This window comes from Stomoxys calcitrans, chromosome 3, assembly GCF_963082655.1.
Source record: "Stomoxys calcitrans chromosome 3, idStoCalc2.1, whole genome shotgun sequence".
NCBI classification, from domain to species: domain Eukaryota; kingdom Metazoa; phylum Arthropoda; class Insecta; order Diptera; family Muscidae; genus Stomoxys; species Stomoxys calcitrans.
In genome coordinates this window covers 142529616-142556801 of record NC_081554.1, presented here as the reverse complement: position 1 = coordinate 142556801, position 27186 = coordinate 142529616, and the positions used below count along the sequence as shown (strand labels likewise).

At 37.1% G+C, this 27186-nt stretch overlaps 1 non-coding gene and 1 pseudogene across 1 annotated transcript; one reads left to right on the top strand and one right to left on the bottom strand.

Moving 5' to 3' along the window:
* Positions 1-27186, top strand: part of LOC106093007 (uncharacterized) — a 300110-nt pseudogene that overhangs the window by 165665 nt on the left and 107259 nt on the right.
* On the bottom strand, positions 3027-3146 carry LOC131996456 (small nucleolar RNA U3). The gene has a single exon (XR_009397877.1). It is a non-coding gene; the product is annotated as a small nucleolar RNA U3 (small nucleolar RNA).

Below are 27186 nucleotides of genomic sequence, written 5' to 3'. Positions count from 1 at the left end.
TTTAATGGCATAAACAGTATGTGTCTGTTTCTACAAAAAGGAAAATAGTATTGTGTTCTTCTTCACACACACGTTACGTGAATAGAAGTGGAAATGGCCTTCTCTCTCACACAACCATATTTTCATTTCGTGTATTCTTGGTGTAATTCATAAGGAGACAATAAACAATTGGAGTGCCAAGATGGAAATAAACTTGGCAAAAAACATCGAGAAAGGGAACGATCTTATACGGCTTCATAAAATTCCATAATCTTGAAATAAATAAATTGGATTGGAAGAGTGCAAAGCAGGAAATTCGAGAAAGTGAAAATATAAATGAAATGGAATGCGAAACGCATCTAAAAATTGAGATCATGGTAGAAATAAAATGTGTATGTATATATGTGCATAAATGTCACAATATTGTATTGAAATATGAAATTATAATACCCTCTACCATATATACTAATTTCGTCATTCTGTTTGTAACTACCCGAAATATTCGCCTGAGAATTCATAATGTATGTATATTCTTGATGGTCGTGATATTTTATGTCGATCTAGTCATGTACGTCTGTCTGATTGTCCGTCCGTTCGTCTGTATGTCGAAAGCACGCTAACTTTCGAAGGAGTAAAGCTAGTCCCTTGAAATTTTACACAAATACCTCTTACCTACACTAAGGTCGGCTGAGATTATAAATGGGCCATATGGGTCCATTTGATATAGCTGCCATATAAACCGATCTTGGGTCTTGATTTCTTGAGCCTCTAGAGGGTGCAATTCTTATCCAATTGAAATGAAATTTTGCACGAAGTGTTCCGCTTCGACTTTCAACAACTTTGCCAAGTATGGTTCAAATCGGTTCATAACCTGATATAGCTGCCATATGACGAAGGTCGGTTGGGGTTGTAAGTGAGCCATCTCTGTCCATGTTTTCATAAATTGGGTTGCCAAAAAGTAATTGCGGATTTTTCATATAGTCGGCGTTGACAAATTTTTTCACAGCTTGTGACTCTGTAATTGCATTCTTTATTCGGTCAGTTATCAGCTGTTACTTTTAGCTTGCTTTAGAAAAAAAGGGTAAAAAAGTATATTTGATTAAAGTTCATTCTAAATTTTATTAAAAATGCATTTACTTTCTTTTTAAAAAACCGCAATTACTTTTTGGGCAACTAATAGCTGCCATATAAACCAATCTTGGCTCTTGACCTCTTGAGCCTTTAGAGGGCGCAATTTTAGTTAGTTTTGACTGAATTTTTGCACGTGGTGTTTTTGTATCACTTCCAACAACTATGCTAAGTGTGGTTCAGCTCAGCTGATATAGCTGTTATAGAAATCGATCTGGCACCTTGCCTACTTGGGCCTCTAGAGGGCGCAATTCCTATCCGATTTGGCTGAAATTTTGCATGACGTGTTTCGTCACAACTTCCAATAACTGTGCCAAGTATAGTTTAAATAGGTCCATAACCTGATATAGCTGCCATATAATCCCATCTTGACTTTTTGAGCGACTAGAGAACGCAATTCTTATCCGATTTAGCTGAAATTTTGTACGAGGTGTCTTCTTATGATTTTCAACAACTGTGCCAAGTAAATAAAATCGGTGCATAATCTGGGGTCTTGATTTCTTAAGCCTTTAGAGGGCGCAAATCCAATCCGATTTCGAAATCGGTTCATAACCTGATATAGCTGCCATATAAACCGATCTTGGATCTTAACTTCTTGAGCCTCCAAAGGGCGCAATTATTATCTAATTTGGGTGAAATTTGTACAACATGACCTTCAACATACGTATCAAATACGATCTGAATCGGTTTTTTGCCTAATGCAATTCCCCATATAAAACGATTTTTTTTTTTTTTTTTTTTTGATTTGGCTCAAATTTTACACAATGATTTCTAATATGGTCTCCAACATTCATTCCATTATGGTCCGAATCTGACCAAGAGCTAGAGATAGAGCTCCTATAGGATAGCATTTATTTTTTTATAACCTTTCCTTTAATTTGTTTGCCTAAAACGAGACACCGGGAAAAGAACTCGACAAATGCGATCCATGGTGGATGGTATATAAGATTCGGCCCGGCCGAACTTAGCGTAGGGCGCTTGCAAATCCTTCCATTTATTGCTCAAAGTAGCTAAAATTGCAACAGTGTATTTTTTGAAGTATTTGACCCATCGAAGACCGTCCTAAGTTTGGTCTAGATAGGATCATATTTCGATTTATCTGCTTTGGATTCACAAATGGTGCTTTTTCACCATGTTTTAAAGAAATGTAGTTCATACAAATCCTTCAGAGGTGGTTGGTATTCAAGATTCGGCCCGAGCGACCTTAATGAATTTTTATATCCAGCACCATATGAAAATGGGTATACAGATTTCGTCATTCCGTTTGTAACACCTTGAAATATTGATCTGCAACTTCACACATACTTTGTCTTGATCGTTTTCACATTCTAATTTGATCTAAGAATATTCGTCCCTCCGTCTCCCGAAATCCCTGTAACGTTCGCACGAATAAAGATATATGCTAGATATTTTGCAAGAAGGTTGTAGTTTCATCGATTCAGAATTAGGTATAGACGCCATAAAACCAAACCCAAGATTTGACAAATTGAGCCCCTACACTGAGAAAAATTTTGGTCCAAAATTTAAAACTTTTCTTTATTCGTAGGATTTTGAGCCAAACAACCAAAACTTTAAAATAAAGATGCTATCCTTAAATTTAATTTCCTATTTACCAACGGACATGACCATCCGTTTCAATTTTTGATCGCTGATTGATACTTATTTTTATACGCTTCACCATAGGATAGGGCTATACTAATTTTGTCACTCTGTTTGCAACTCCTCGAAATATTCGTCTACGAACCCATAAAGTATTGTATATATATTCTTGATCGTCATGACATTTTAAGTCGAACTAGCCAGAGTCCTTCCGTCTGTCTATCAAAAGAACGCTAACTTTCGAAGCTAGCCGCTTGAAATTTTGCACAAATACTTTTCATTAGTGTAGATCGGTTGGGATTGTAAATAGGCCATATCGGTCCACGTGTTGATATAGCTACCATATAAACCGATCGGGGATCTTAACTTAGTGATTTTTCATTTTGCAATGAAAGTAATTGAAGACTGACTACAGAAATGATCCTGTGAATTATAGTCTTATAGGTATCTTGACTTCTTGAACCACTAGAGGACGCAATTATTATCCGATTTGGCTGAAATTTTGTATGATGTGTTTTACTATGACTTTCAACAACTGTGCTGAGTATGATTAAAATCGGTTCATAACTGGATATAGCTGTCATATAAACCAATCTGGGGTATTGATTTCTTGAGCGTCTAGAGTGCGCAATTCCTATCCGACTTGGCTGAAATTTTGAACAACGTGTTTTGTTATGACTTCAAACAACTGTGTTAAGAATAGTTCCGATCTGGGGTATTGAATTCTTGAGCCACTAGATTTGGTCTCCAATATTCAGTTCAATTATGGTCCGATAACTTGATATTTTTCCAATAATATAACAATTCTTTTCTTTTAGCCTTTGTTTGCCTAAAAGAGATACCTATACCTATTGCCTTAAAGAGATACCCCTTTGCCTATAAGAGATATTTGTAAGAATATTTTGCATTTTTTTTTTGCGTTTAAGGATTTATTAACCTACCATTAAAATAAAAAATTCTTAATATGAAGGAAAATATTTTTCACCAAGGGTAGTATTTTCATAAAAAATTGGAAGATTGATTATCTTTAAATTTAGTTTGCTAATCACTGGGTCGAATCTCTAAAATAAGGACAAATATTTTTTTCAGTGTAGAGACCTCAGTTTTGTCGAATGTGAATGAAATTTTTTTATTACTTCCAAATCCGTCAATATTCTGGAATACCTCCCATATAAATCGATCCCACGATTTTACTGCTTAAAACCCTGGAAGCCGTAATTCTTATCAGATTAGACTTCTAAGTCGGTCTATAACCTGATAAAGCTCCCATGTAAACCGATCTCCCGATTTGAAATCTTGAGCCTCTAGAAGCCGCAATTTTAACCCCTTTTGGCAAAAATTTTGCACATAGCTGTTTGTTATGATTTCCAACACCCACGGTAAGTATTGTCCACACTTGTCTATAACCTGATATAGCTTCCATAAAAAACGATCTTCAGATAAGGCTTCCAGGGCCCCATTAACTCAGTTGATTTGTGTAAATTTTCAGCAGAATCCATGGTGGTGGGTTTCCAAGGTGCGGCCCGTCCGAACTTAGCAAGCTTTTACTTGTTTCTTTTTTCTGTGCAACTTAGAGAGAACAAGTAAAAGCGTGCTAAGTTCGGCCGGGCCGAATCTTATATACCCTCCACCATGGATCGCATTTGTCGAGTTCTTTTCACGGCATCTCTTCTTAGGCAAAAAAAGAATATAAGAAAAGATTTGCACTGCTATTAGAGCTATACAAAGATTTGGTCCGGTTTGGACCACAATTAAATTATATGTTGGAGACCTGTGTAAAATGTCAGCCAATTCGAATAAGAATTGCGCCCTTTGGGGGCTCAAGAAGCAAAATAGAGAGATTGATTTATATGGGAGCTTTAGCGGGCTATAGACCCATTCAGACCATAATAAACACGTATGTTGATGGTCATAAGAGAATCCGTCGTACAAAATTACAGGCAAATCAGATAATAATTGCGACCTCTAGAGGCTCAAGAAGTCAAGATCCCAAATCGGTTTATATGGCAGCTATATAAGGTTATGGACCGATTTGAACCATTCTTGGCACAGTTGTTGGATATAATAACAAAATACTACGTGCAAAAATGCATTCAAATCGGATAAGAATTGCGCCCTCTAGAGGCTCAAGAAGTCAAGACCCAAGATCGGTTTATATGGCAGCAACATCAGGTTATGGACCGATTTATATCGTACTTGGCACAGTTGTTGGATATGATAACAAAACACGTAGTGCAAAATTTCATTCGCAATCGGATAAGAATTGCGCACTCTAGAGGCTCAAGAAGTCAAGACCTAAGATCGGTTTATATGGCAGCTATATCAAAACATGGACCGATATGGCCCATTTACAATACCAACCGACCTACACTAATAAGAAGTATTTGTGCAAAATTTCAAGTGGCTAGCTTTACTCCTTCGGAAGTTACCGTGCTTTCGACAGACGGACGGACATGGTTATAGGGGTCTCAGACGAATATTTCGAGTAGTTACAAACAGAATGACGAAATTAGTATACCCCTCATCCTATGGTGGAGGGTATAAAAATGCATTAGTTGGCTTCGAAAAAGGTTTCCAAATACACATTTATTAATATAGCTGATGTCGACAATGTGTCGCCTAATGAAATGTTTGCGGAAAAGAGACTATATTATAAGCCAAATAAAATATTTCGCAGTCTTATTTTTTCTGAGCCAAAAGAGCTTCTCCAAACTTAAATTCTTTAAGTGCAATTAAAAGCTTAAGTGATACAGAATTACCATAAATTTTTGAAAGTTTTGTTATTCCTAGACTTTTGCAAGGAATTAAGCAAAATACCGACTCCCAAGCAACAAAAGTGTTGGCTTTAAAGTTTTGCATATCGGTTTTTGAGGAATTCCCAAGAGCCAGTGTGTCTGTCGCTCAATAGTTTTTGTATGCAATTGTGAATGTGAAAGTTCATTTCAACAGATTTGCACTTCCGGCTTTTAAATGATATTTACCCTGTACTCTGAGTACATCCATTTCTTACGTCTTTGGGGCGCACGGCATCGTTCGTGATGACATTGCTGTTTTACGGACAATTATTCTTCTATCCGCTCTTGCACTTTCCAAAGTCCAACAACAAAAGTTGGTCATGTTTGAATTTAATGTTTTTATATTATTATCAGCACCATTCCTTCCCAAAAAAGAGAAGTAAAGGGAAATCCCAGAACTATGTTCACAAACTTTGTGCTGTAAAGATTTTTATTTTATAGTTTTGACTCTGTTCAAATGTCCAGAAAATTAGCAAATTTTTTTGTTAAATTGAGAAGTATGTGCATGTATACATACAACTTCATTGCATCCCTTGAAGTAGTTCTCGTCCTCATCTCAAAGGAGCTTACATTCAGAGAAATTTGTTAGTAAAAACAGCAAAAATGTTTACTGCGACAGCAGAAATTCTGATGAAATTGGACAGCAGTATTTTTTGCTAAAACTGCTGCTGCTTTCAAATGATGAAACGATAAAAAAGCTCAAATATGTCATTAATAATTCAAACACTTTTATGTTCCATTTAATCTTTTAATTTTACAAGCATATAAGGTAAAATGTTTTCTATTTTTTATCGTTAATTTTACAACAGCATTATTTTCTGATTTTAGCAGACTAATTTCTCTGGGTGTAGCATCGTTCTCCATTTGTATGTATATATCCATTTTCCATTCCAACTTTACAAATTTGCTTACATAACTTATGTGCGAAAATGTTGCTCAACCAAACCGGACAGAAAACTCCATAAAATGTAGAAAGTTCATTCTAATGCAATGGTTGCAACTCATTTGTGTTTTTGTTGCAAGTCTTGAGTCAGCAGGGAATATAAGTTAGAGTCGCCAGGAGAGATTATAAAACTGTAAACTTTTGTAAATGCAAACTGCAAAAAACCAAGAAAATTTTTAAAAAATCCAAGCCAGCAACAAGGCGATGGGTAAAAGTTTTCGAACGGATTCTCTTCATTATGGTTCATTACCCCAATAAGGTTTTTTAGCATGTAGAGCTAATTTGTTCTCAAGAGAATCTAAATCATATCAGAATATGCAACATATGGGAAGTTGTCTTAATCTATTTACTGTACCTATTAAAAGGAAATCGAAGAAAAAAAGTTGATTTCAAAAATATTCAGATTAAAACCTAGTATTCGCCCGAACAGTTGTCAAAACGCACTATAAAAAAACGTTTGTGAAATGACAACGCATTTTCAAATAAGCAGTACTAAGTTCTTTTTTCAAAATGATTTCAACATTTTGCAAGCAACATTGTCGAATTTCGGAGATTTTATATGTACATGTCTATTAAATGCAGCGATCAATGACAATCATCTTTTTACAAAAATTTTTGGAATACATTTTTTTAGAAATGTTGTCTTTTTATTTTTATACCCACCACCGAAGGATGAGAGTATATTCATTTTGTCATTCTATTTGCAACACAACGAAATATCCATTTCCGACCCTATAAAGTATATATATTCTTGATCAGCAAAACAAAATTTTGTGGAACCATGTTTTGCATATTTCAAATATATTTTAATTTCGGTTAAATCTGAACTATTTTCCGTCTGAGTCTTGTCTGTGGCATATGTCATATCACTATCAGACAAAACAGCAAATTGGGAAGCATTATCTATGTTATATTTCATTTCTATACCTGAAACACGAGTCAATACGTTTTTCGATAAAGACATTTAAAGCTTCATATTGAAACCCTGGCTGAATTTAATTAAGTTCACGTCTTTAAGTTCACGTTCATGTACCACCCTGTTCATATCCGATTTGAATGCAATTTGGAACACAGAGTCATATTATACACATACTCATTTGTGCAAAATTTCGTCCATATAAGACCGTATTTGGATATAACGGCCATATAGTCCAATCTCAAAATTTAGGGTCTGAAGTTGATAAAAGTCGCTTTTATTACTCGATTCCTCCGAATTTTGGAACATTGAAATGTATTAAGCCTCCTGATATCTGAACCGAATATGGTCCAGATCGGAGCACATTGGGATATAGCTGCCATTCAGAGTGTTCTTCCTATGGATCTTGGGCCCATTTGTTATCTGATTTTGCTGAAATTTGGAACTGAAATTTGTGTTAGGTCCCTCTATACACTTTCTGAATATTGTCTCGATCGGACTTTTTTTATATGTAGTCCGGTCTTTTGATTAAAAGTCGAAAGCGTGTACCTATTACCCGATATCAACGAAATTTGAAACTGTAAATTGTTTTCGGTACTTCAAAACCCTTGCCCGATGTGGTCTAGATGCTATGTTCAATTAAATGTTGTTACACAATTCAAACTCAATTTTTTACGAATTATAAGCAGATCTCAGTTTATAATTCAAACTCTTTCAGAGTATATCTGAATTAATTACTATGTTATGATACACAATTATATTAAAATCCTTAATTTTTGAACAATCCATTTTGGTTTTGTATTATGTTCTGCTGTATTCGTTATGCTATAAATAAAACAAACAAGAAATAAGGCATTAAGTTCGGTCGAGCCGAACTTTGTATACCCACCACCTCGGGTATATATAAAGGGTGATTTTTTTGAGGTTAGGATTTTCATGCATTAGTATTTGACAGATCACGTGGGATTTCAGACATGGTGTCAAAGAGAAAGATGCTCAGTATGCTTTGACATTTCATCATGAATAGACTTACTAACGAGCAACGCTTGCAAATCATTGAATTTTATTACCAAAATCAGTGTTCGGTTCGAAATGTGTTCATTCACCGTAACGTTGCGTCCAACAGCATCTTTGAAAAAATACGGTCCAATGATTCCACCAGCGTACAAACCACACCAAACAGTGCATTTTTCGGGATGCATGGGCAGTTCTTGAACGGCTTCTGGTTGCTCTTCACTCCAAATGCGGCAATTTTGCTTATTTACGTAGCCATTCAACCAGAAATGAGCCTCATCGCTGAACGGTGAATGAACACATTTCGAACCGAACACTGATTTTGGTAATAAAATTCAATGATTTGCAAGCGTTGCTCGTTAGTAAGTCTATTCATGATGAAATGTCAAAGCATACTGAGCATCTTTCTCTTTGACACCATGTCTGAAATCCCACGTGATCTGTCAAATACTAATGCATGAAAATCCTAACCTCAAAAAAATCACCCTTTACAAACTGCATTTCGTCGTAATCCGGTGAAAAATTCTTTATTTATGCCCCCATTTAGCTGTATCCAAATATGGTCCAATTTGGACCTTAAAAGACACGGATTTCTAAAAGCCTAACATAAGTCACTGTATGAAATTGGATAATTAATACGCCTTTTATAGGGCCAAGACCTAAATTCGAAGGATCGGTCTTAATAGCAACTATATCCAAATCTGAACCGATCTGGGCCGTCTTCAAGAAGGATTTCGAGGGGCTTAACACAACTCATTGTCCTAAATTTAAGCAAAATCGGACAAAAAAAATACACATTTTTTGGGCCCAAGACCTTGAATCGAGATATCGGACTATATGGCAGCCAGAGACGTGGGTTCGCATGAAATCGGAGAACATTTTTTTGCTATAAACTATATAATTTACACTCAACCAAATTTGTTATTCAAACTAGCTTTGCTAAACAGAGGGTTTTGTCTACTGAAAATGGGAAAGGAGACATTACTGCTGTTTCAGCAAACATAGGACTGTTGCAATAGCAAACATTTCTTACTGATATTTCAACTAAAAAAATCTGCTGTTTTGAGTACACAAAATTTGTATGCTACTGTGCTGAAAAAAATGTGTATGCAACTTTTTATAGAAGAGATGATGATGATGATGATGATTATGGAAGAGATGATTTTAATTTGTGGAATATTAGTGTTAGGAAGCTACCTGATTCATCCATTGGTATACATTTCGAAATGTGGCTGACTTAACACGCCTTACTTATTTCATTAAATTAAGTTACAAAAGGCCATGCCAGTCATATGCACATTAGTAGAGCAATAACAAAAACTCTAGCTCGCAGTTTTTGTTATTGCTCTACTAATGTGCATATGACTGGCATGGCCTTTTGTAACTTAATTTAATGAAATAAGTAAGGCGTGTTAGGTTTGGCCGGACTGAATCTTGGGAACCCACCTCCATGGATTCTGCTAAGAATTTATGCAAAATAAATTTAGTTGAAGGGCGTTATTTTATTCTACATACCAAACTTCTATCAAACCAGCAAAAATCAAAGCTTCTACGAACCGAATAAAGATAATCGAGAGACCGGTTTATATGGGAGTTACACCAGGCTATAGGCCGACTTGGACCGTACTTGGCATAGTTGCTGGAATTCATAACAAAACACTACATGCTCACTTTCAGCCAAATCGTACAAAAATTGCGGCTTGTAAGAACTCAAGAAGTCAAATCGGAAGATCGGTTTATATGGGAGCTATATCAGGTTATCCCATAAAATATATCAAAATATGTTCCGATATGGACCAAATACTAATAAGTACAAGTCTAAACCGATCTAGGCCAAATTGAAGAAATGTTTCGAAGGGCCGAACACAACTAACTGCCTCAAATTTCAGATAAATCGGATAATAAATGTGGCTTTTATGGGCCTAAGACCCTAAATCGGAGGATCGGTCTATATGGCAGCTATATCCAAATCTGCTTATGGCCAAAAAAATAATCTGTGCAAAGTTTCAGCTCAATATCTCTATTTTTAAAGACTGTAGCGTGATTTCAACAGACAGACGGACGGACATGGCTAGATCGTCTTAGATTTTTACGCTGATCAAGAATATATATACTTTATAGGGTCGAAAAATGATATTCAATGTGTTGCAAATGTAATGATACCCACCCCCATACTTCGGTGGTGGGTATAAAAACAACAAAACAATGCAACTCTGCTAATGTAATAAGGCATAGGGCAGCTATTTACTTATCTTTTCGATTTTTATAAAATTTGCTTAAAATAGCAGCGGTTTTTGCAGAATTGCATGTGCGACTTTTCGTGAAGATCAGTTGAAGAATGACCACATTACTGGCACAATATGGCTATTTGACGTGCATTATTTCCCAATTTACTTTTTTTGAGGAAGAACGAAAAACTGGTATGTCAATGAATGTTGTCCGATTAATGTTAGTAGCCGGGACGAACGGTGTGCTGAAGAGCGACACAACCGAGAAGGAGTTTTAAATGTCTGAAGGCTTTACAAATGTCACTGTTATTAGTGGGGGAATAACCACCGCGGAATGATTTTCAACATTATCACTAGGGATTAAACCTATGCGATAAGCGAGATAAAGGGACATTTTGACCTCTCCTGCCATATTCGACTTATAGCATTTACATTTCTGGATATTTCTTGGAAAATCAATTCAAAGTACCTCGTTGGTAATTTAAATTATTTTACACCCTCCACCATAGGATGGGGGTATACTAATTTCGTTATTCTGTTCGTAAAACTTCGAAATATGCATCTGAGACCCCATAAAGTATGTATATTCTTGATCGTCATGTCATTTAAAGTCGATCTAGCCAAATCTCTCCGTCTGTCCGTCGAAAGCACCCTAACTTTCGAAGGAGTAAAGCTAGCCGCTTGAAATTTTGCGCAAATACTTTTTATTAGTGGAAGTCGGTTAGGGTTGTAAATGGGCCAAATCGGTTCATGTTTTCATATAGCTGCCAAGGCGCAATTCTTATCCGAATGAACTGAAATATTACACAATGACTTCTACAATGTTCAGCATTCATTTATGATCCGAATCTGACAGTATAGCTCCAGTAGCATGACAGTTCTTATAGAATATTCTTTGTTTGCCTAAAAAGAGATACCGCGCATAGAACTCAAAGTATGCGATCCATGGTGGAGGGTATATAAGATTCGGCCCAGCCGAACTTAGCACGCTCTTACTTGTTTTTTTTTTTAATGTTTATTTTTTGGGCACATCTTTGGGCACATCATCAAGCTACTTATGACATTACCTCCTTTGGAGCGCTCAGGCATTTACGAGTATTTATTTACTCTTTTTCTAAAAAAAAACGAATAAAATGCGCTGTGTCAGGCTACAAATTGTTGCATGTACTCCAATATTACGCTGAAAAAACTTAGCCAAGTGCAAATGCCTCTCTTAGACCTGTGAGCATTTCAAAAATTTGCTTGCCATAGTTTACCCAACTATTTGTGGCGCTAATGTACTGAAGATTCAGCCGCCTTTGGCCGAATGGGGAGAAAAGTGTTAATCCTTGGTAAAATATTTCACATCTAAGGACTTTTTGCCAGTCATGACGCTTGGTTTGTTTTTTGCACAGCATACAAACTCTCATTTTTATATGTTGAGTTTTTTCCCTGTAGATACCAAAAGGCCATAAAACATTTTTGTCCTGCTTCTGCTAGAGGATATCCTTAAGAGCATTTCGAGTGTGTGTGTGTTTCGAGTTTTATAACTTTCACTAAATTTTTAAACACCTCAGAAAAATTATTTTTCTGCAAATTCTGCAAGTTTTTTCCAATTTCCCTAGGCATTTACCTTACAGCAGCCAGAAATTGCGGAAACCAAGCAAAGGCCATAACTGAAATCCCATGTACATTGGTCACACAAAAAAAAAAAAGAAATAAAACGTGGAAGGAGTGTAACTTGCATGTGTTCATTGCTAATATGCTTCTTTGAAGTAGGTGGCCGGTGCATGAGGTGCTTATGGTTGCACCACATACTTAGTTATAGTTATGTTCAATATGTGTAGTATGTATGTAGGATGAAGGTTTTGCATGTTCAGGCGTAGACCGCCTAATGGTTTATGTGTAATTTTTGGCAAATTCTAAAAATTTGGGTTGAGATTTTTCTTGTTGTTATGAACAAAGTGAAGATTTATGGTTTCACTTTAGACTATGAACATTTAATTTGCATAAATGCAAAGAGAGCAAGTTCGTTGCATGTACGCAAAGTTGCCAAAGCTTGGTTTTCTTAAAACAAAATTAAAAATTGGAAGATTAAACGTTAGTTTTATTACAAATTTGGAAAGTTTTGTTTAGCAAATTCCTTTGTTTATTATTGAACTCAATTTTTTTAACACGAAGAAAATCGGATCATTCCCCTTTACCGAATTTTCAAACACTCTGTTAGACGAATATGTAAACCGATTGCACAGATTTCAAGGTAAACCGATTTGCACAAACTTCAAGGAACAACGTTGCCCCATCCAATTTGGACTTGTATACAGAAAGTCCCAGAAAATGTCGGGTACCCATAAGCCAGATACCCCTTTTAAGGAAAACGACGTCTAATCTGTACACAAAGAAGGACTTGCCAAGAGAATAATCCCATCAAGACACATCATCCCCTTCTCTTCTTAGTCTTGGGATAATCTTTCTTACTACACACCCAACACACCCATAAAATCGGGTTTGGCACATCCTATCTTTCGGGCCCTCCTCTTGCTCCAGAGATCCTCACCGCCGCGGAAACCTGTATCTTTTCGATCATTCTGCGGAGGACGCAGTTGTCTAGAGCCTTTATCATAGCAAACATCTATAGGTCGCCTTAACCACCGCCGTAAATATCCTATGTACCATGCCCGATCTAATACTTCATTACAAGTTGCGACAAGAGTAGTGGACATTCAGTCCCTTTTTGAACTTAGCGGACTCAGTCGTTTTGGGATTTATGCTAAGTTGTTAGCCCTCGCTTATCCATACAGCTTCATCAACGTTCGTCCTGAACGAGGTCCATAATAACTGGCCACCCAACATGATGAAACCTTGGACAATACTTTACATCAGTGGTGGTGCACAGTATTTCGAAACCCATGGGCTTACTAAATAGCATCTCAGTTGTCCAGGCAGTTGGCAGCATCATCAAGTTCATAGGCTAACTTTTAAAGCAAATTTTGTCTCTGCAGTTCCATTTTACGAGAAATTCTATGAAATTTAGTTAATTATGCAAATGAAATCCTATTGACCGAACTAGTAACAAGTACTGCTGACAGAGGTTGATTTAAAAAAATTATGGTGCTTCTTGTGTGCGAGAACGAATTTGCACTACTAAAAATGCACATGCCACTGATAGGTTCGCAAACCCAAGTTCGAGTCCCCCAGCCAGAAATTTTTTTTTGTTATTTTTTATACCCTACACCACTACTGTGGTACCGTCATTAGCAATTTATTTGTAAACCGATCATTTGTAAACCGATTCCGACGAAATTTTGTACTAAGGGTTCTCTTATAAGTCTCGACATTCATGGTGAATTGCATAGAAATCGGTTCAAATGTTGATATACAATAGCACCCATATATATGTTCGTCCGATTTGACTTAAATTGCTATTATATCCTCATTTGAAAACCGATTCTTATTTAGTTTCGCACGAGGGATTCTCTTATAAGTTTCGACATTATTGGCGAATTTCATAGAAATCGGTTCAGATTTAAAGGGTGATTTTTTTGAGGTTAGGATTTTCATGCATTAGTATTTGACAGATCACGTGGGATTTCAGACATGGTGTCAAAGAGAAAGATGCTCAGTATGCTTTGACATTTCATCATGAATAGACTTACTAACGAGCAACGCTTGCAAATCATTGAATTTTATTACCAAAATCAGTGTTCGGTTCGAAATGTGTTCATTCACCGTAACGTTGCGTCCAACAGCATCTTTGACACCATGTCTGAAATCCCACGTGATCTGTCAAATACTAATGCATGAAAATCCTAACCTCAAAAAAATCACCCTTTATATATAGCTCCCATGTAAATGTTCGTCCGATTTGGACTAAAATTGCAATGTTTTTGGTCATTCGTTAACCTATTCACACAAAGGATTCCTTTATGACTTCCGGTATTGCCTTTGAATTTTAATAGAAATCGGTTTAGAAATTTGTACAGTTTTACATATAGCTCCCATATATATGTGCATCACCCGATTTAAACTTTTAAGGCCTCTGCTAAACCATTTATCAATCGATCTTCTCAAACAACCAAATTTAAGCAAATTTTAAATTTGACTTAGACTGCATATACAATGTGGTGCATTGTATCGAAAGGTCCTAATTTGTTTGAAGTAATTTCTACATTTTATTATAATTAAGTAATGTTTATTACGTTATGACATGTCGTTATATGATGCCGGTAGGGTAGAGGGTGCGCGGAAGACTACTAAACATTAGATGATTAGTTAAAATATGGTATTTAGTCTAGCGAGCTTCAAAAAAATTTGCTTTGAATTTCAATAAAAAATTTGAATTTACTTTAAATTTCAATAAAAAATTCACATCGAAAAAAGCTCAATAAACTCCAATTTATAAAAATTTACGAAATTTCAAAAAATTCCAAAAATTTCTTTAAACACAATTTACCTCAAAATTCCACATTAAATTGAAATCTCTTCTAAGTTGGCGTTTGATCATATTAGGAAGACGTTTTCTAGCATATAATGTTCAATTTAATTTCGTCAAGGGTTTTATTTTATTTGAAATTGTCTACTAAGTTATTTCTCACATCCACATTTAATGGGAGTTATATTACATAGCTGACATAAAAAATTAAACATTTGTTTCACTCATCGACAACTCTGGTCGTTTAAACAAGAACCGACCATTGGAGCGTATGAGTGTCATCAGGCTGAACTGGAATTTATGCTAACTTATACGATCTGGTGTCCAATAGGTGTTATCGTTTCACAAGCATGCCTCCAATAAATTTGTTAACAATTTAGCATTAATTATGTATGGAGCCATTAAGTATAGATAAAATGAATTATCTTATAGATCATATGAATTTACAGTATCAACTACAAACGTTAATCCTTTAATGATTCGATTCTACAAACCCCTTTCTTTGGAGTCTTACAATCATTTTTCATGGAATGAGACAAAATGGATGAACTTAGTTTAAATTAGCTTATCTCCTTATTGTGTCATAACAAGTTGCATATACAGTGTCGCAGGAAAGTCTACATATACAGTATTATTATTAAAAATTTTAGTTTTTCTAGCGCAGAGGTTTTAGTTTTTCTAGCGCCTTTGATGCTGAACGCCTGAATTCGAGGCCTGGGGAGAAGATCAGAAAAATTTTCAGCGGTGGTTATCCCCATTTGTGAGTTACTGTAGCATTTGGTATGGCAGCCATGTAAGAACTTCTCCACAAAGAGGCCTCCCACTACGCCATGCCGTTCGGACTCGGCTTTAAAAAGGAGTCCCCTTAGTGGGATGTTCATGGGCAAATATGCATATGCAACGATACTGTCAGTTTACGTTTACTACTATTTGGGACAAGAGTATAGATATAGGCGTAGTATGGTGAGACTCCAATCATCACACAGTGATGCCAAATGGAAAAATCTTGGAACCTTTTAACAGAGAGAGAAATGTACACGAAACATAGTCAAGTTTGGGGTGCTTACAATAAGTATGCAAAACATGGCGACCCTAGTGGGTTCAGAGGCTGATCCATAAAGCGAAAGTTGGTCACCTCGCGCATGATAAATTTTGAACTGCTTTTCAAACAGTCTGTTGCGGGCCGATCGGCTTGATTCTTGTTTTAAATATGCAAATGCGAATTTGCCCATGAACATTCCATTAAACCTACAAAAAAATTGTGAAAAGTCTGGAATATTTCTAAAGGCTTATGAGTTATTGGACTTAAAGCTTTTTTTTTGAAACTGTGGGACCAAATTCGGCTATTGAAACAAATGTTCTGTTTTAGCTAATTAAAGAAAAAATTATTAAAAACAAATAGTAAAAGCGCTTTAAGTTCGACCGGGTCGAATCTTAAATACCCTCTACCAAGGATCGGATATGACAAGTTCTATAATATGTTATGAACCTATTTGAACCATACTTGAAACAGTTGTTGAAAATCATACCAAAACACCACGTGCAAAATTGTAATCAAATCGAGTAGTAATTGTCCTTTCTGCAGGCTCACGACCGATATGGTCCATTTACTATCCTACTGACCTGCACCAGTAAGATGTATTAGTTCAAAATTTCAAGCGCCCAGCTTCACTCATTCGCAAGTTAGCATGCTTTCCAAACACAGTTGGACGGACATAACTAGATCTACTTAAAATGTCATGACGATCAAGAACATTTCGAGGTGTTACAAAAGGAATGACGAAATTAGTATAAACCCATCCTATGGCAAAGAGTATACTATGAAAATTAAACTACGGGAAAAAAGGTACCAAGTTAAATCATGCTAAGTTCGGCCCGACCGAATCTTTTATCCCCTCCATGGATCGCCTTTGTCAAGTTATTTGCCTGGTATTTATTTATAGGCAAACACAGGATAAAGGATAAAAATTGCATTGCTATTGGACAAATATTTAACAAAAATTTTTCTAAGGCATAATTCTATATGAATTTTCTCTTAATTCTAGTTTTATAATTTTAATTGAATTTTATCTGTAGAAAAATATTTACTAAAAGAAGTAAAAGCGTGCTAAGTTCGGCCGGGCCAATTCTTATATACCCTCCACCATAGGATGGTGGGGCATACTAATTTCGCCATTCTGTTTGTAACTACTCGAATTATTCGTCTGAGACCCCAAAAAATATATATATTCATGATCGTCGTGACAATTATGTCGATCTAGCCATGTCCGTCCGTCAGTCTATCGAAAGCACGGTAACTTCCGAAGGAGTAAAGCTAGCCGCTTAAAAATTTGCACAAATACTTCTTATTATCGTAGGTCGGTTGGTATTGTAAACGGGCCATATGGGTCCATGTTTTGATATAGCTGCCATATAAACCGATCTTGGGTCTTGACTTCTTGAGCCTCTAGAGTGCGCAATTCTTATCCGATTGGAATGAAATTTTGCACGACGTGTTTTGTTATCATATCCAACAACTGTGCCAAGTATGGTTCAAATTGGTTCATAACCTGATATAGCTGTCATATAAAACGATCTGGGATCTTGACTTCTTGAGCCTGTAGAGGTCGCAATTATTATACGATTTGCCTGAAATTTTGTACGACGGATTCTCTCATGACCATCAACATTCGTGTTTATTATGGTCTGAATTGGTCTATAGCCCAACTATAGATTTAATTGTGGTCCAAACCGGACCATATCTTGATGTCGCTCTAATAACAGAGAAAATCTTTTCTTATATCCTGTTTTGTACTAAGAAGAGATGCCGGGAAAAGAACTCGACAAATGCGATCCATGGTGGAGGGTATATAAGATTCGGCCCGGCCAAACTTAGCACGCTTTTACTTGTTGCGTCCTCTAGTGGCTCAAGAAGTCAAGACCCCAGATAGGTTTATATGACAGCTATATCAGGTTATGAACTGATTCCTTACGTACTCATCACAGTTGTTGGAAGTCATAATAAACTACCTCATGGAAAATTTCAGGCAAATCGGATAAGAATTGTGCCCTCTAGCGGCTCAAGAAGTCAAGATTCCAGATCGGTTTATATGGCAGCTATATAAAAACGAATTACACTAATAAGAAGTATTTGTGTAAAATTTCAAGCGGTTTGCTTTACTCCTTCGAAGGTTAGCGTGCTTCCGATAGACAGACGGACGGACATGGCTAGTTCGACTTAAAATGTCATGACGGTCAAGAATATATATACATTGTGGGCTCTTAAACGAATATTTCGAGGAGTTACAAACGTAGTGACGAAATTAGTATACCCCCATCCTATGGTGGAGGGTATAAAAACAAACATTTAATTTAAGCTGAATACAACGGTCTACTTTAATAATAAATATCATAAAATTTTTTATTCAAAAAAAATTTAGTTACATTTTTTATTTTGTTGAAACAATTTATACTGATTAGTCAATGATCTTGACTCCGAGTCCGCAGCTCTGCCCACTATATGGAGAGCTGAAAAGAATTAATTTTTAACCTGATCTGGCTGAAATTTTATTATGAGTTACATTCAATGGCCTTTTTATACCCTACACCTCTACTGTGGTACAGGGCATTATAACTTAGTGTATTTGTTTGTAACCCCCAGAAGGAAGAGAGATAGACCCATTGATATGTATACCGATCGACTCAGAATCACTTTCTGATCCGATTTAGCTATGTCCATCTGTCTGCCTGTCCGTCCGCCTGTCTGCCGTCTGTCCGTCTGTTAATTTGTTACAAAGTACAGATCGCAGTTTTCATCCGATCGTCTTCAAATTTGGTATGGGCATGGAACCCTATTGAAATTGAAAAAAATTGGTTCAAATTTGGATATAGCTCCCATATATATGTTCGTTCGATTTGCAGTAATACTGCAATAAAATTGTCATTTGTTAACCTATTCTCTTGAAATTTGTTACGAAGGATTTTCTCTTGACTCTCGACATTACTGGTGAATTTCACGGAAATCGGTTTAGATTTAGATATAGCTCTCATATATATATATATATATATATATATATATATATATATATATATATATATATATATATATATATATATATATCGCCCTTTTTTAACTCCTAGAGCCTCTGCAACCGTATTTATTGACCAATATTTCCAAAACTTCGTACAACGCTTTCTTCGACGACTGTGACAGTATCTGAGACATTTTCTCGAAATCGGTTCAGATTTAGATATAGCTCTTTTATATATGTTTGTCCGATTTGCTGTAATATTGCAATAAAATGGTCTTTTGTTAACCGATTGTCTGGCAATTCGGCAGGAAGGATTTTCTTATGTCTCTCGATATTACTAGCGAAATTAATAGAAATCGGATTAGATTTAGAGTTGGCCAAAAAGTAATTGCGGATTTTTTAAAAGAAAGTAAATGCATTTTTAATAAAACTTAGAATGAATTTTAATCAAATATACTTTTTTTAAACTTTTTTTCTAAAGCAAGCTAACAGTAACAGCTGATAACTGACAGAAGAAAGAATGCAATTACAGAGTCACAAGCTGTGAAAAAATTTGTCAACACCGACTATATGAAAAATCCGCAATTACTTTTTGGGCAACCCAATAGCTATCATATATGTATTTAGCCAGATTTTCACCTCAAGAGCCGCATTATTTGACCAATCTTGCCAAAATTTTGCAATACGCTTTCCTCGACTACTACCACATTATCTGAGAATTTTTCTTGAAATCAGGTCAGAATTAGATATAGCTCCCATGTATATGTTCGTCAGATTTTGGGTAATTTGCAAAAATGTTGGCATTTGTCAACCGTAGTTATTACAGTTTGAACATGTTTGATCGCCGAAGTCTATCAAAATTGGTTTAGAATTGGGTATAGCTCCCACATTGTACTTATAGGGTAGGTGTATGGTATTATACAGTCGGCACCGCCCGACTTTTACCCTTCCTTACTGGTTTTTGTTACATATTTGAAATAAATTTCGGTACATTTCTAGTAGAACCTATTGTGGTTTATGTCAAGATCCGAACCAGGCTGAACTTTGGAAAATAAGGAATTAAATAACCTTTTTATTCTCTTTTCAGCGTTCACAGTCTAATGAAAGCCAATTGGTTTTGGAATCCATCAATTCAGCTGCCACTGGAAAGTACAGCTGTGAAGTGTCCGCTGATGCTCCATCGTTTCATACATTAATAGGAGCAGGCGAAATGGAAGTTGTTGGTAAGTTCATAAAACAATTTTACACAATCTCAAAATATTTTTCATAAACATTTTCCGCCACAGCAGAAAATCCTGTTATATGAAAATTAAAACCAGAACTCAAATTTAACCGACAATTTTAGATAGAAATCCACTATAATACACACATACCCTCAAAAGGATTATCAAGAAAGCCAAATGACGAACATGAGAAACCCATTAGAATTACCATTGCATATGCTTAGGAGTCTTCACTTGATATCGGATGGGAGCCGCACAACGTCACATAAACTCCTTACTAACTTTTACAGAAACAACAAACCGAAAATTTCCATTCGAAATTTCGTAATTGCAAAGAGCTTGGCATCTTTTGCATTCCACATCTTTGCTTTTGCTTCAAGTCGTTCTTGGGAAAAAAGGAAATGTTCTGCTATTTGGTTTCGGTGGGGTGGGTGTTGGAAAAACTGTTTACTCTGCTAAACTGGGTTAATGTCATGTTATTGACAATCGTTGAAAGAGACTTCAAACTCTGTGAAGCCGTACAATAAAAGGAATTTTTTTACAAAGCCAAAGCATGAAAGTGGTGAACAAACATGCATTTTCTTTCGCTTTCTTTAACGAAGTTGTTGTTTTCTCACAAAAGAAAAGATGAGAGCTCTTCAATGCTGTGTATGTGAGGAATACTATTTTTCCTTCTGAATTTGATGTTCTGCTATTGTTAGAGTTTTGTTTATCTTCACAATGGTTTGAGTTTAAAGATATCATGCGATATGAAAAAGGCACCAACCAAAAAAACAAACGAATCAGAATTTAAATAAGTAAAATCAGATAAAAAAAGTTTTTATTTGTCAAGCCAATAAGGCAGTTTATTGATCCGTAACCGTATATAGGATACAACATACATTGGATGTTCTTATAGTACTGGAGAAAGTTTTTTGTAAATGCGCCAGAAATTAAAGACAATTAAAATGCATCTATGGTGAACAATATAAAAGTATGAGGAATATGGCCCAAAAACTATCGACTTAAACCGATATTCTATCACTAATAAATTTGTTGCGGTTGGGAGTCAAAGTCTAAAGCTATATCTTGATATGAACATCACTCTATTAATAAAAATTTTAATTATCTTCACCATAGGATGGGGTGAACTAAATTCTTCATTTCGTTTGTAATTCCTGGAAATATTGGCCTAAAACCCCATAACGTATTTATACTCTTGATCGTTCTCACACTTTAAGTCAATTTAGCCATGTCCGTTCGTCCTTCTGTTTTTCTGCTAACCCTTGAGTTGAGTAAGCTGCTCAACAATTTGCACAAATACTGAATATTGATGTAGGTCGGGTTGGATTATAAATTGGCCAAATCGGGCTATATTTAGATATATCTTCTATATTAACCGATTTCCCAATTTTACTTCATGAAACTCTATATGGCACGATACCTATTCAATTTGTCAACTTTCACAATGATTTCTGCTGTGCCTAAGTAACACATACCAATTATGTTTCGAATTGGCCTAAGGCCTGAAGTAGTTCCCATCAAAACTGGCCTCCTCATTCATTTCACCAGTCTATGCTTAGGTTATGTTTGGTTTAAGTGGCAGTCTGTCACCAGACCCACTTAGACGTTTTCGTTCATTGTGATACCACAATAGCGTCGAACCATCCAGAGTGTTTAACCAGTAAGGAATGGCTAAAGTCGGTCGGAGCAGACCATATAATACCCTACACCACCTAGTCTACGTACTACTTTTAATATAAAGAACATATCGCTAAGTCTAGTCAGACTTTAATTTTGCACACCTTTTGAAATATCGAATAGAAACTTGTAAGATTATCTTAAGATGGAACAAAAACTGTGGATTTCTATAGCCTTAAAAAGTCATATCGGATAAAAGATACATATGGGAGCAAAATCTAAATCTGGGACGTCAAATATAATATCTCACGCCCAATGTTGTAGGGTCATACCAAAATTGTGGCTTCTACTGTCTTAAAAGTCCATATCTGATGAAAGATATATATGGGAGCTATATCTAAATCTGATCTAATTTTTATGAAATTTTAGGATCGAACCAAAATTGTGGCTTCTACAGCCTTGAAAGGCTATATATATGGGAGCTATATCTAAATCTGAACCGATTTTCATGAAATTTTGCAAACAAAACTAAGACGCCAAATAAAACACCTTCTGCCTAATTTTGTAGAGATAAGACCAAAATAGAGAGTGTTACAGCATTAAAATTCCATATCGGATGAAAGATATATATATGGGAGCTAAATCTAGACCGATTTTGACGAAATTATGCACACGTATGTCAAATAAAACATCATGTGCTAAATTTTGTAAAGATCGGACCAATATTGTGGTTTCTACAGCCTTAAAAGGCCATATGGGATGAAAAATATCAATAGTGTTTGCCCTTGGGCCAAAGAAGTGGCATGTGCAAATTTCATCACAATCGGACAATAAATGCGACCCGTATCTTGATCACATAGACAGACGGATAGACGGACTTAGCTAAATCGAATCAGGAAGTGATTCGAAGCCGATCGGTAGCAAACAAATTTATAAACTTATAATACCTTGTACCACTGTGTTGGTGTAGGGTAAAAAACCCAACAACTTGCGAATGTTCACATAAGCTAAATCACACATTAGATGTTCTTTAGTCTCTTTTGATGTCCTCACAGCTTCTTTAGAAGTCCTTACATGCAACCTTCAGTCTGTCAGGATGTATTAGAATCAGACAGTAAACTGTCATGGCGGACAAAATGGCTAAGACGTCCGTTCTAGCCAGCGACAGCTAATCGGTACACCTCTTCTAGATTGGGCCATACAATTTTTTGATCCTGAAAACTTAGCTTACATGTCGCTTGAGGCTTTCATGAACATTTTTTGTCAGTCTTTTACGAAATTGTCCAATTTGTGAAATCATGGTTAATAACATCTTCCCTAACAAATGGGTATGTGTACTAACCTTAAACTTAAATGACTCTTAAATCATAGAACACTCAAATTACCTGGAGACAAAATATCTTTTTTAAAATCATATATTAGCATTGAAATCCGGCCGATACGGGATGACTATGAGCACCACACAGGTTGGAACTTTAAGCTCCAACTTGTGTGGTGCCCATCGTTATCACGGGAAGCTTAGCTGAAAGCTACCGGGCGCATCCACAGGTTGCGGATGGTGGAAAGCTCCGTTTTTATGCGGAGTAGCTGCAAATGCGGCCGCGGGCAGTCAGCGATTTTCGAGAGGAGAGTCTCAGTGAGGAGTCAGGTGGCACTGGCTCTTAACTAAATACTGAGTGCCAATGATACTCGAGATGATAAGGCGAGTTATTGGCGCCTTCAAATAACCAATGGCCAACATCAGCGTCTGTTCCCAGGTTAGGGGCGCTGGCGGCGAGCGTCGGATCTTGGAGCAAACGGCTCGCCACAACGAGGGATACATGCAATCCCACAAACCCGCCCCCGGAAAACATAGAACTACTATGAAAAACAAAGTAATAGTAAAAACGGACCCCCCCAACGTTGACGACCCACGCAAACGAAAAAAGGACCATGATTTGCGGATCTGCACCTGGAATGTCCGCACTCTTTATAGAGAAGGTGCAGTATACGCGCTGGCGGATGTATTAGAGAAGTACAAGAATGGCGTCACTACAACACCAAACGGTGACGAACTATACTATAGCTGCCATAACACGAGGCATGAATTTGGCTGCGGATTTGTGGTTAGTCGAAGGCTGAAACACCTAGTCTCCAGCTTTACTCCGGTGGATGAGAGGCTAGCCACAATCCGCATAAAAGCCAAATTCTTCAACATCAGTCTTATTTGTGCCCATGCCCCGACGGAAGACAAAGACGCGCAGACGAAGGATATTTTCTACGAGCGCCTAGAGAGAGAATATGACCGCTGCCCCGCCCATGATATTAAAATCGTTCTGGGAGATTTTAATGCGAAAATGGGGAAGGAAGAAATTTTTGGTCCAACAGTCGGAAACTTTAGCCTCCACGAGATAACGTCCAGTAATGGATTGAGGCTGATAGATTTCGCCGCGGTAGTTAGTAGCACTAGATTTCAACATAAAAATATCCACAAAGCCACATGGCTGTCACCCGATCAAAACACGAGAAACCAAATTATATATACTCATCTCGACTGACCCAATTATATTATGTATACTCATCTCGACTGACCCAATTGCTTGATGAAAACACTCCTTGTTCCGATGATATAATGGCGCAGTGGCAAACTATGCAACCATGCAAAATACCGCAAAATCCATACTTGGGTACCGGAAGCCTCCACCAAGAAACCCATGGTACGACCAAGAGTGTTGAGATGCTACTGAATCCAAGAATGCGGCTTATAGAGCAACCATGAAATCAGTAGCAACGCGCCAGATGAAGGGGAGGTATCGGGAGAAAAGGAGAGAGGAGAAACGTCTATTCCGCAGAAAGAAAAAGGAAGTGAAAAGACGTGAGTGCGAGCGAATTGAGATGTACAGGAGTCAAAATGAAGTCCGGAAATTCTACCAAAGAATTAAACATCAAACCGATGGCTTTGGTGCAGGCACATCCTCCTGCAGAGACAAAGAAGGAAATCTGGTAAGTGACACAGATAACATGCTGAGGATATGGAAAGAAAATTTTACCCAACTGCTAGTGTCCCATGTTGGCGGCGAAGAGGATACCGCAGAACCAATCCCTGATGATAGTATAGAATGTTTACCTCATAGTCAGAATGAGGTCCAACTAGCAGTAACCCGACTAAAGAACAACAAGGCAGCAGGAGCCGACGGGTTACCCGCTGAACTATTTAAGACCGGAGGCGACACGCTGATGAGGAGTATGCATCAGCTTATCTGCGCAATCTGGCTAGAAGAAGGAATACCCGATGATTGGAATCTCAGCATACTATGTCCCGTATACAAGAAAGGAGATAAGACGGAATGTGCCAACTACAGAGGAATAAGTCTCCTCCCCATCGCATACAAGATACTCTCGAGCGTACTGTGTGATTAAGATTAAAACTTAAAGTCAACGAGATAATTGGGCCCCATCAATGCGGCTCTCGACCAGGTAAATCCACCCTAGACCAGATATTCACACTGCGCCAAATCCTGGAAAAGACCCGAGAAGGACAAATCAACACCTACCACCACTTTGTTGACTACAAAGCCGCCTTAAAAACTCCTTTACGTTCAAAGGTATTTCAAGCCATGTCTGAGTTTGGTATCCCTGCAAAATTAATAAGAATCTGCAGGATGACACTTGCGGATACGCGTTCCTCAGTAAGAATAGGCAAAGAATCTCTCCGAACCATTCTATACCAAACGAGGTGTCAGACAAGGAGACAGCCTATCGTGTGATCTCTTTAATATCCTGCTGGAGAAGATTATACGAGATGCAGATGTCAATAGATAAGGCACACTTATCACAAGAGAGCACATGCTACTCGCCTATGCCGCCGATATCGATATCCGGTCGGTAACCAGAAGTAGTAACTGCAGCCTTTGAAAGAATCGAAAGAGAGTCAGTGAAAATGGGTCTGACAGTAAAAGGAGTTAACGCAATGGATGGTTTCAACTCCCAAAACGCCTTGTACAACCGAGCAGATAAAGAAAATGGAGAAAGTTGGGAACCACAACTTTGAGACAGTCAGTAACTTTATCTACCTTAGCACCGCCGTAACCGAAACGAATGACACCAGTTTTGAGATAAAGCGAAGAATAATACTGGCAAACAGATGATACTTTGGACTAAGTTTAGAAACAAGGCCACCTCTCGAGAGACGAAGACTACACTTTACAAGACACTGATACTACCCGTGCTGTTATATGGTTTTGAAGGAGGGGTACTTGTAGAAGCAGATGAGGCAGTGCTTGGAGTATTTGAGAGAAAGATTCTTCGTAAAATATATGGACCATTTTGCGTTAACGGAGAATATAGGCGACGTATGAACCACGAGCTGTATGAGCTGTATGACGACGATAGCATAGTTACACGCATCAAAATACAACGGCTGCGTTGGCTAGGTCATGTTGTCAGAATGTATGAAGAAGCTCCAGCAAAGAAGTCTTTTGAAGGCAAACACGGTGGTACGCTTAAACCGGGAAGACCAAAAGCCCGATGGAAAGATCAAGTTGTGGGAGACACCTCGAAACTTGGTGTCAGAGATTTGAAAATTAGCGCAGAAGATCGAGGCGCTTGGAACGCTATTCTACGTTCGGCTAGTGGAAGAAATATTCTGTCATAGCCAATTAAAAAAAAGAAGAAGAAAAATAAGCATTTAAAAAAAAAATTAATTATCAAGGTCAGTCACCACTGGATTTCTTTGAGCTCAGAAAACATATAGAATTATAGCTTTTTATCCCAACGTTGCGTCACTTTTTTTGTGACTTCATTAGGTGACAGTTACGGCGTTGCAATTTTTTTAAGACAAACAAGTAAAAGCGTGCTAAGTTCGGCCGGGCCGAATCTTATATACCTTCCACCATGGATCGCATTTGTCGAGTTCTTTTCCCGGCATCTCTTCTTAGGCAAAACAGGATATAAGAAAAGATCGGTTTTTATGGCAGCTATATCAGGTTATGAACCGATTTAAGCCTTATTTGACACAGTTGTTGAAAGTAAGAATAAAATACGTCGTGCAAAATTTCAGCCAAATCGGAAAGGAATTGCGTCCTCTTGAAGCTCAAGAAGTCAAGACCCAAGATCGGTTTATATGGCAGCTATATCAAAACATGGACCGATATGGCCCATTTGCAATACCAACCGACCTACACTAATAAGAAGTATTTGTGCAAAATTTCAAGCGTCTAGCTTTACTCCTTCGGAAGTTAGCGTGCTTTCGGCAGACAGACGGACGGACGGACGAACATGGCTAGATCGACATAAAATGTCGCGACGATCAAGAATATATTTACTTTATAGGGTCTCAGAC